The following is an 8788-nucleotide window of genomic DNA, read 5'->3' on the forward strand; positions in this document are numbered from 1 at the left end:
ACACACACACACACACACACACACACACACACACACACACACACACACACACACACACACACACACACACACACACACACACACACACACACACAATAACAACGTAAATGTCTCTTGTTTGTTTCCACAGAGCCTGATAGATCAGGGAAGAGACCCTTTCTAGTTGCTGCAGTGTTTCTGGGGCTGCTGTGTGTTCTACTGGCTGGGATCACAGTCTGTCTACTGTGAGTTTGTGTCCAAGTTCATTGATTATCACCTAGTTGTAAGACGTGTAGGTTATTAGGCCTATTTACCTGGTGTTTTACCTAGTAACTATGTGTTTATACTTTGTAGATAACAGAGAAATCACAGATTCTGAGGGTAAAAGGAACAACTTGTTCCAGAGTTTGTCCCTTTATAAGACAAACACAACTGAAGAGAGAGACCAGTTACAGACCAGATACAACAACCTGACTGAAGAGAGAGACCAGCTACAGACCAGATACAACAACCTGACTGAAGAGAGAGACCAGCTACAGACCAGATACAACAACCTGACTAAAGAGAGAGACCAGTTACAGACCAGATACAACAACCTGACTGAAGAGAGAGACCAGCTACAGACCAGATACAACAACCTGACTAAAGAGAGAGACCAGTTACAGACCAGATACAACAACCTGACTGAAGAGAGAGACCAGATACAGACCAGATACAACAACCTGACTGAAGAGAGAGACCAGTTTCAGACCAGATACAACAACCTGACTAAAGAGAAAGGCCATATTCAGGCAAAGCTTTTTGTGATAGGTGAGATATAATCTGTGATAAATTATAAGTAAACTAAACAGTAATTATATATCAATGGGTTATATCAATATCAATGAGTATGAAGATACTGGCTATGTTTCTCGATGTGTAAACCTTTGCTCTACAACAGAGCAGCATTTTCAAAAGGGATGGAGAAAACTTGACTACAGTTTGTAGCCTGTCTGAAGAGAGAAGCAATCCTGGTGATCAGAGAGAGAGAGAGAGAGAGAGAGAGAGAGAGAGAGAGAGAGAGAGAGAGAGAGTGTTGGTTCCACTTTTCTGGGCTCCGTTATTTACTTAACAGATAAGGAATACTTAAAATGTGCATATATAAAATAGAGATATTTTAATTAGAATACAGCCGTAGACAGAAGTCAAAGATCAAACATCAGACATACAACTGATGTCTCTCCTGGGTTCTGCCCCGAACAGAAGAAAGACGGCATCTTATATACCCGAGATCAGACCTTATGGTGCGATCTCTGATGTCAAAACCTGCATGTGCAGCTAAAGTTATTCTTAACACAAGGTTTCTGAGAACCTGTCTCAGCAGTATGCAAATCTGCCCTTGTTTTAGAGAAAAACAGACAGTGTCTCTCTCTGTCTCGCTATCACCCTCAGTCCCTTTTCTCACCTTTCCTCACAGACGCTGGGCGGCGGGTTTTGGCAGAGAGCTAGACACAGACAGAGCCCTCAATATTCAGCTATACAGTGAGCAAAAGTACAATGGCATGAAAGCAAATTAGTAACAACATAATCAATGGTGGGGGTCTTTAGAAGACCCACAAAATCAACTTTAACCCTTCAGTTGGATAAGGTCCTGAGTGATGATTCCACCTAGTGGTTAAAATTAGAGATGAACTCACCAAGGAGGTGAAATAATGGTATTACAGACCGTCTCAAAATCCTCATCCCAGTCTTCTGTTCCCACATGCTTAAAAAGGGCCACCATTGTCCCTGTTCCCAAGAAAGCTAAGGTAACTGAGCTAAACGACCACCACTTCCGTCATCATGAAGTGCTTTGAGAGACTAGTCAAGTACCATATCACCTCCACCCTACCTGACACCCTCGACCCACTCCAATTTGCTTACAGCCCAAATAGGTCCACAGACGACGCAATCGCAACCACACTGCACACTGCCCTAATCCATCTGGACAAGAGGAATATGCTGTTTATCGAGAGGAATGCTGTTCAACGACTACAGCTCAGCATTTAACACCATAGTACCCTCCAAACTCATCATCAAGCTCAAGACCCTGGGTCTCGACCCCGCCTTGTGCAACTGGGTACTGGACTTCCTGACGGGCTGCCCCCAGATGGTGAGGGTAGGTAACAACATCTCCACCCCGCTGATCCTCAACACTGGAGCCCCACAAGGATGTGTTCTGAGCCCTCTCCTGTACTCCTTGTTCACCCACGACTGCGTGGCCATGCACGCCTCCAACTCAATCATCAAGTTTGTGGACGACAATACAGTGGTTGGCTTGATTACCAACAACAAACGAGATGGCCTACAGGGAGGAGGTGAGGGCCTTCGGAGTGTGGTGTCAGGAAAATAAGCTCACACTCAACGTCAACAAAACAAAGGAGATGATTGTGGACTTCAGGAAACAGCAGAGGGAGCACCCCCCTATCCACACCAACGGGACAGTAGTGGAGAGGGTAGTACGTTTTAAGTTCCTCGGCGTACACATCACGGACAAACTGAATTGGTCCACTCACACAGACAGCGTCGTGAAGAAGGCGCAGCAGCGCCTCTTCAACCTCAGGAGGCAGAAGAAATTTGGCTTGTCACCAAAAGCCCTCACAAACTTCTACAGATGCACAATCGAGAGCATACTGTTGGGCTGTATCACCGCCTGATACGGCAACTGCTCCGCCCACAACCATAAGGCTCTCCAGAGGGTAGTGTGGTCTGCACAACGCATCACCGGGGGCAAACTACTTGCCCTCCAGGACACCACCCGATGTCACAGGAAGGCCATAAAGATCATCAAGGACAACAACCACCCGAGCCACTGCCTGTTCACCCCGCTATCGTCCAGAAGGCGAGGTCAGTACAGGAGCATCAAAGCAGGGACCAAGAGACTGAAAAACAGCTTCTATTTCAAAGCCTTCAGACTGTTAAACAGACACCACTAATATTGAGTGGCTGCTGCCAACACACTGACTCAACTCCAGCCACTTTAATAACGGAAATTGATGTAAAACTATATAACAATGCTACTTAATATAATGTTTACATACCCTACATTACTCATCTCATATGTATATGTATATACTGTACTCTATATCATCTACTGCATCTTTATGCAATACAGGTATTACTAGCCACTTTAAACTATGCCACTTTGTTTACATACCCTATATTACTCATCTCATATGTATATACTGTACTCGATACCATCTACTGCATCTTGCCTATGCTGTTCTGTACCATCACTCATTTATATATCTTTATGTACATATTCTTTATCCCTTTACACTTGTGTGTATAAGGTAGTAGTTTTGGAATTGTTAGTTTAGATTACTCGTTGGTTATTACTGCATTGTCGGAACTAGAAGCACAAGCATTTCGCTATGCTCGCATTAACATCAGCTAACCATGCGTATGTGACAAATAAATGTTGATTTAATCTGACTACAAGTCAGTACAGTTAGAATCATACAGTAGATATTACCATTAGGAGTCAGTTAGAAAGGTAATCATTACAGTAGATATTACCATTAGGAGTCAGCTCGCCTCCCTACCACTGAGGAAGTACAGTTCCCGCTCAGCCCAGTCAAAACTGTTCGCTGCTCTGGCCCCCCAATGGTGGAACAAACTCCCTCACGACGCCAGGACAGCGGAGTCAATCACCACCTTCAGGAGACACCTGAAACCCCACCTCTTCAAGGAATACCTAGGATAGGGTAAGTAATCCTTCTCACCCCCCCCCCCTAAAAAGATTTAGATGCACTATTGTAAAGTGGCTGTTCCACTGGATGTCTTAAGGTGTATGCACCAATTTGTAAGTCGCTCTGGATAAGAGCGTCTGCTAAATGACTTAAATGTAATGTAAATGTAGTTAGAAAGGTAATCATACAGTTAGTTAAGAGTAGTTAAGATGGATGACTACTCAACTGTATATATATATTTGCGTCTTTCTTCGCATATCTTTTATATATTTTCTTTTGCAAAAAATCAACTTCAAAACACTCTCCTGCAACCCGCCTCACCAATTTAAAAAAAATAAAAATGTATTTACCTCAAATCTGAAATTCACAATAGAAGCTAGCCAGAAGCTAACCAGAAACTGTCCAGAAACTGGCCAGAAGATAGCCAGAAGCTAACCAGAAGCTAACCAGAAGCTAGCCAGAAGCTAACCAGAAGCTAACCAGAAGCTAGCCAGTTTACTGGCTAACATTAGCATTCAGCTAACCACAGTTGGTGGCCATCAGCTATCCTTTAGCTTGAAAAGCTATCGGCAGTTTTGTACAACGCGACTCAGACCAGATCATACCGGACCTATTTTTCTCTCCATATCCCCGGATTTCAACCGAAAATTCTGGACATTTACACCTGGATCTTGCAGCTAGCTTGCTGCTATCCGTGTGTCTATTGGCTTACGTCGATTCCGGAGCAAACATAAATTATTCCGGAGCTAGCCAGCTGAAGAGTTCCATCAGCCACCCCTGGGCTACAATCACCTATCCGGAATCGTTTTACTGCTGATGCGGAGCCCCACCTAGCCTTCAAGACTGGACTACCGGCGTTATCTGCCAGAGGGAGTTATCCAACTGGCCCCTCCGTCGCGACACGGAACCCCAATAATCTACCGACTGAAACGCATGAGGTGGCTAAAAACAGACCTCCATCCTATGCTAGCTTGCTACCGATGGCCCGGCTAGCTGTCTGAATCGCCGTTACCCCAATCAACCTCACTACTCACTGGACTGGACCCTTATGATCACTTGACTAAACATGCCTCTCCTTAATGTCAATATGCCTTGTCCATTGCTGTTCTGGTTCTGGTGTTTATTGGCTTATTTCACTGTAGAGCCTCTAGTCCTGCTCATTATACCTTATCCAACCTTTTAGTTCCACCACCCACACATGCGATGACATCACCTGGTTTCAATGATGTTTCTAGAGACAATATCTCTCTCATCATCACTCAATACCTAGGTTTACCTCCACTGTATTCACATCCTACCATACCTTTGTCTGTACATTATACCTTGAAGCTATTTCATCGCCCCCAGAAACCTCCTTTTACTCTCTGTTCCAGACGTTCTAGACGGCCAATTCTCATAGCTTTTAGCCGTACCCTTATCGTACTCCTCCTCTGTTCCTCTGGTGATGTAGAGGGGAATCCAGGCCCTGCAGTGCCTGGCTTTTCCCCAGGCGGTCTCTTTTGATGACTTATGTAACCGTAATAGCCTTGGTTTCATGCATGTTAACATTAGAAGCCTCCTCCCTAAGTTTGAGTAAAACACTGCTTTAGCACACTCTGCCAACCCGGATGTTCTAGCCATGTCTGAATCCTGGCTTAGGAAGACCACCAAAAATTCTGAAATCTCCATCCAAACTACAAAATTTTCTGACTAAAGAGAGAGACCAGCTACAGACAAGTTAAAACAACCAAACTAAAGAGAGAGACCAGCTACAGACCAATTACAACAACCTAACTAAAGAGAGAGACGAGCTAGAGACCAATTACAACAACCTGACTAAATAGAGAGACCAGCTATAGACCAATTACAACAACCTAACTAAAGAGAGAGACCAGCTATAGACCAATTACAACAACCTAACTAAAGAGAGAGACCAGCTATAGACCAGTTACAACACCCTGACTAAATAGAGAGACCAGCTACAGACCAGTTACAACACCCTGACTAAAGATATAGCTACAGAGGGAAAGAGATGTTTTTGAAGGCTGGTACTACATCTCAACCAATTCTAAAAACTGGACAGACAGCAGACAGGACTGTATCAACAGAGGAAGGTCCTTGAGGCCTCATTTATCAATACTACTTAACCCATCAGAGTCTAAGCCCTGTTTATTCCAGGGGGAGGCTAACTTCTATTAGCACATACAAACACAATGAATAACAGATTCACTTCATGGAACAACAGACAGTCCAAAGAAATAGCAGAAGGAAGTTTCTTCTGAAATGTCTCTCCTATCTGAGAGATATAAAAAATATCAGGAAATAAATATATATATATATTATTTTACATGTGTTTAACCCCATATTTTTTATACATATTTTTAGCATTAAGAACAGGATTTGGAATGTTTGTATGCCTAGAAAGGTGTGATTTATCAAACAATCCAACCAGCTTCATACGCCCACCAAGAGGAGATAAATAACAATTGTTAATGCAGGACCTTGACTATTTGGATTACAAAATGCCCGTAATTAACTATACACAGTCAAAATCATCCCTTTAAAGCCTGTGAGAAAATACCAGGCCATACCATGAAATAGCATACAAAGGCCAGGTGAGATTTTGAGATGCTACTCCTTGAGATAAATGTCAGCTTCAACTGAGAACAAGTGTTTTTTATAAAAGAAATTAAACAGAACATTTGATGTCTGAGGATGTCTGAAAGTATTTCTGCATTATCCCTACCTCCACCAGAGCAGTTCTTGCCTCATGCATATGAACAAACAATCCCCTGTGACACATGGAAGACAGTAGATGTTATGCTGTGGATAGACAGTAGATTATATGACAGTTAACCTGTGGATAGACATTAGATATTATGACAGTTAACCTGTGGATAGACAGTAGCTATTATGACAGTTAATCTCTGGATAGACAGTAGATGTTATGACAGTTAATCTCTGGATAGACAGTGGATGTTATGACAGTTAACCTGTGGATAGACAGTAGCTATTATGACAGTTAATCTCTGGATAGACAGTAGATGTTATGACAGTTAATCTCTGGATAGACAGTAGATGTTATGACAGTTAATCTCTGGATAGACAGTAGATGTTATGACAGTTAATCTCTGGATAGACAGTGGATGTTATGACAGTTAACCTGTGGATAGACAGTAGATGTTATGACAGTTAATCCGTGGATAGACAGTAGATGTTATGACAGTTAATCTGTGGATAGACAGTAGAGGTTATGACAGTTAATCTCTGGATAGACAGTAGAGGTTATGACAGTTAATCTGTGGATAGACAGTGGATGTTATGACAGTTAATCTGTGGATGGACAGTAGATGTTATGACAGTTAATCTGTGGATAGACAGTAGATGTTATGACAGTTAATCTGTGGATGGACAGTAGATGTTATGACAGTTAATCTGTGGATGGACAGTAGATGTTATGACAGTTAACCTGTGGATGGACAGTAGATGTTATGACAGTTCACTGCCACCCTATGACCTCTGTTGTCTCTGCTAGTTGACATGATGGCTGCTGAGAGCTTCCTTCATTACCAAGTCTTGCCCTCTCTCTCCTCCAACCCCACTCAGGACATTGTCCACGTTCCAGGTTGACTACATTGAAGTCGCCTGCCAGATCTCACAATGTCTGGATTGGTGTTTAACACATCAGTTAATAGCATCATGTTGTACAGTAATCTGATGCCCATTTGTTGATGCGTGCAACTCAACTACAATATAGTCGGTCTTGAATGAGACTGTTCTCTCCTCATTGTAGTTGATAGATTGATTAGTTCTGAGCTCTGACTTCACAGACACAGGAAACTACTAACCCTGCTGCTGTTCTCCCTCCTATCTCACTCTGACCTCACAGACACAGGAGAAACTACTAACCCTGCTGCTGTTCTCCCTCCCATCTCACTCTGACCTCACAGACACAGGAAACTACTAACCCTGCTGCTGTTCTCCCTCCCATCTCACTCTGACCTCACAGACACAGGAGAAACTACTAACCCTGCTGCTGTTCTCCCTCCTATCTCACTCTGACCTCACAGACACAGGAGAAACTACTAACCCTGCTGCTGTTCTCCCTCCCATCTCACTCTGACCTCACAGACACAGGAAACTACTAACCCTGCTGCTGTTCTCCCTCCCATCTCACTCTGACCTCACAGACACAGGATAAACTACTAACCCTGCTGCTGTTCTCCCTCCCATCTCACTCTGACCTCACAGACACAGGAAACTACTAACCCTGCTGCTGTTCTCCCTCCTATCTCACTCTGACCTCACAGACACAGGAGAAACTACTAACCCTGCTGCTGTTCTCCCTCCCATCTCACTCTGACCTCACAGACACAGGAGAAACTACTAACCCTGCTGCTGTTCTCCCTCCCATCTCACTCTGACCTCACAGACACAGGAAACTACTAACCCTGCTGCTGTTCTCCCTCCCATCTCACTCTGACCTCACAGACACAGGAGAAACTACTAACCCTGCTGCTGTTCTCCCTCCCATCTCACTCTGACCTCACAGACACAGGAAACTACTAACCCTGCTACTGTTCTCCCTCCCATCTCACTCTGACCTCACAGACACAGGAAACTACTAACCCTGCTGCTGTTCTCCCTCCTATCTCACTCTGACCTCACAGACACAGGAAACTACTAACCCTGCTGCTGTTCTCCCTCCCATCTCACTCTGACCTCACAGACACAGGAAACTACTAACCCTGCTACTGTTCTCCCTCCCATCTCACTCTGACCTCACAGACACAGGAGAAACTACTAACCCTGCTGCTGTTCTCCCTCCCATCTCACTCTGACCTCACAGACACAGGAAACTACTAACCCTGCTGCTGTTCTCCCTCCCATCTCACTCTGACCTCACAGACACAGGAAACTACTAACCCTGCTGCTGTTCTCCCTCCTATCTCACTCTGACCTCACAGACACAGGAAACTACTAACCCTGCTACTGTTCTCCCTCCCATCTCACTCTGACAGCCACAGGTTCCTCTTCTCTCTCTGGTTGGACAGCATACTCGTTACTCTTTGGCCTCAACTCTATTTCATAGCCATGTCTTAGTGTTACTTTGGGGTTAA

The 8788-nt window shown here is 44.0% G+C and overlaps 1 protein-coding gene and 1 long non-coding RNA gene across 3 annotated transcripts in view; one reads left to right on the forward strand and one right to left on the reverse strand.

Moving 5' to 3' along the window:
* The window catches only part of LOC127907998 (uncharacterized), a 49065-nt gene that overhangs the window by 15932 nt on the left and 24345 nt on the right, over positions 1-8788 (reverse strand). The window contains exon 4 of one of the 2 annotated variants that reach the window (XR_008065854.1): positions 450-533. The exons of the other annotated variant lie outside the window; for it this stretch is intronic. This is a non-coding gene — a long non-coding RNA (uncharacterized LOC127907998). The remainder of the gene's footprint in view (positions 1-449; positions 534-8788) is intronic. 2 annotated transcript variants of the gene reach the window in all.
* Positions 1-8788, forward strand: part of LOC127907996 (C-type lectin domain family 6 member A-like) — a 90521-nt gene that overhangs the window by 2844 nt on the left and 78889 nt on the right. The gene's annotated exons all lie outside the window — the stretch shown is intronic.

The sequence above is a fragment of the Oncorhynchus keta genome, chromosome 16 (assembly GCF_023373465.1).
Source record: "Oncorhynchus keta strain PuntledgeMale-10-30-2019 chromosome 16, Oket_V2, whole genome shotgun sequence".
NCBI classification, from domain to species: domain Eukaryota; kingdom Metazoa; phylum Chordata; class Actinopteri; order Salmoniformes; family Salmonidae; genus Oncorhynchus; species Oncorhynchus keta.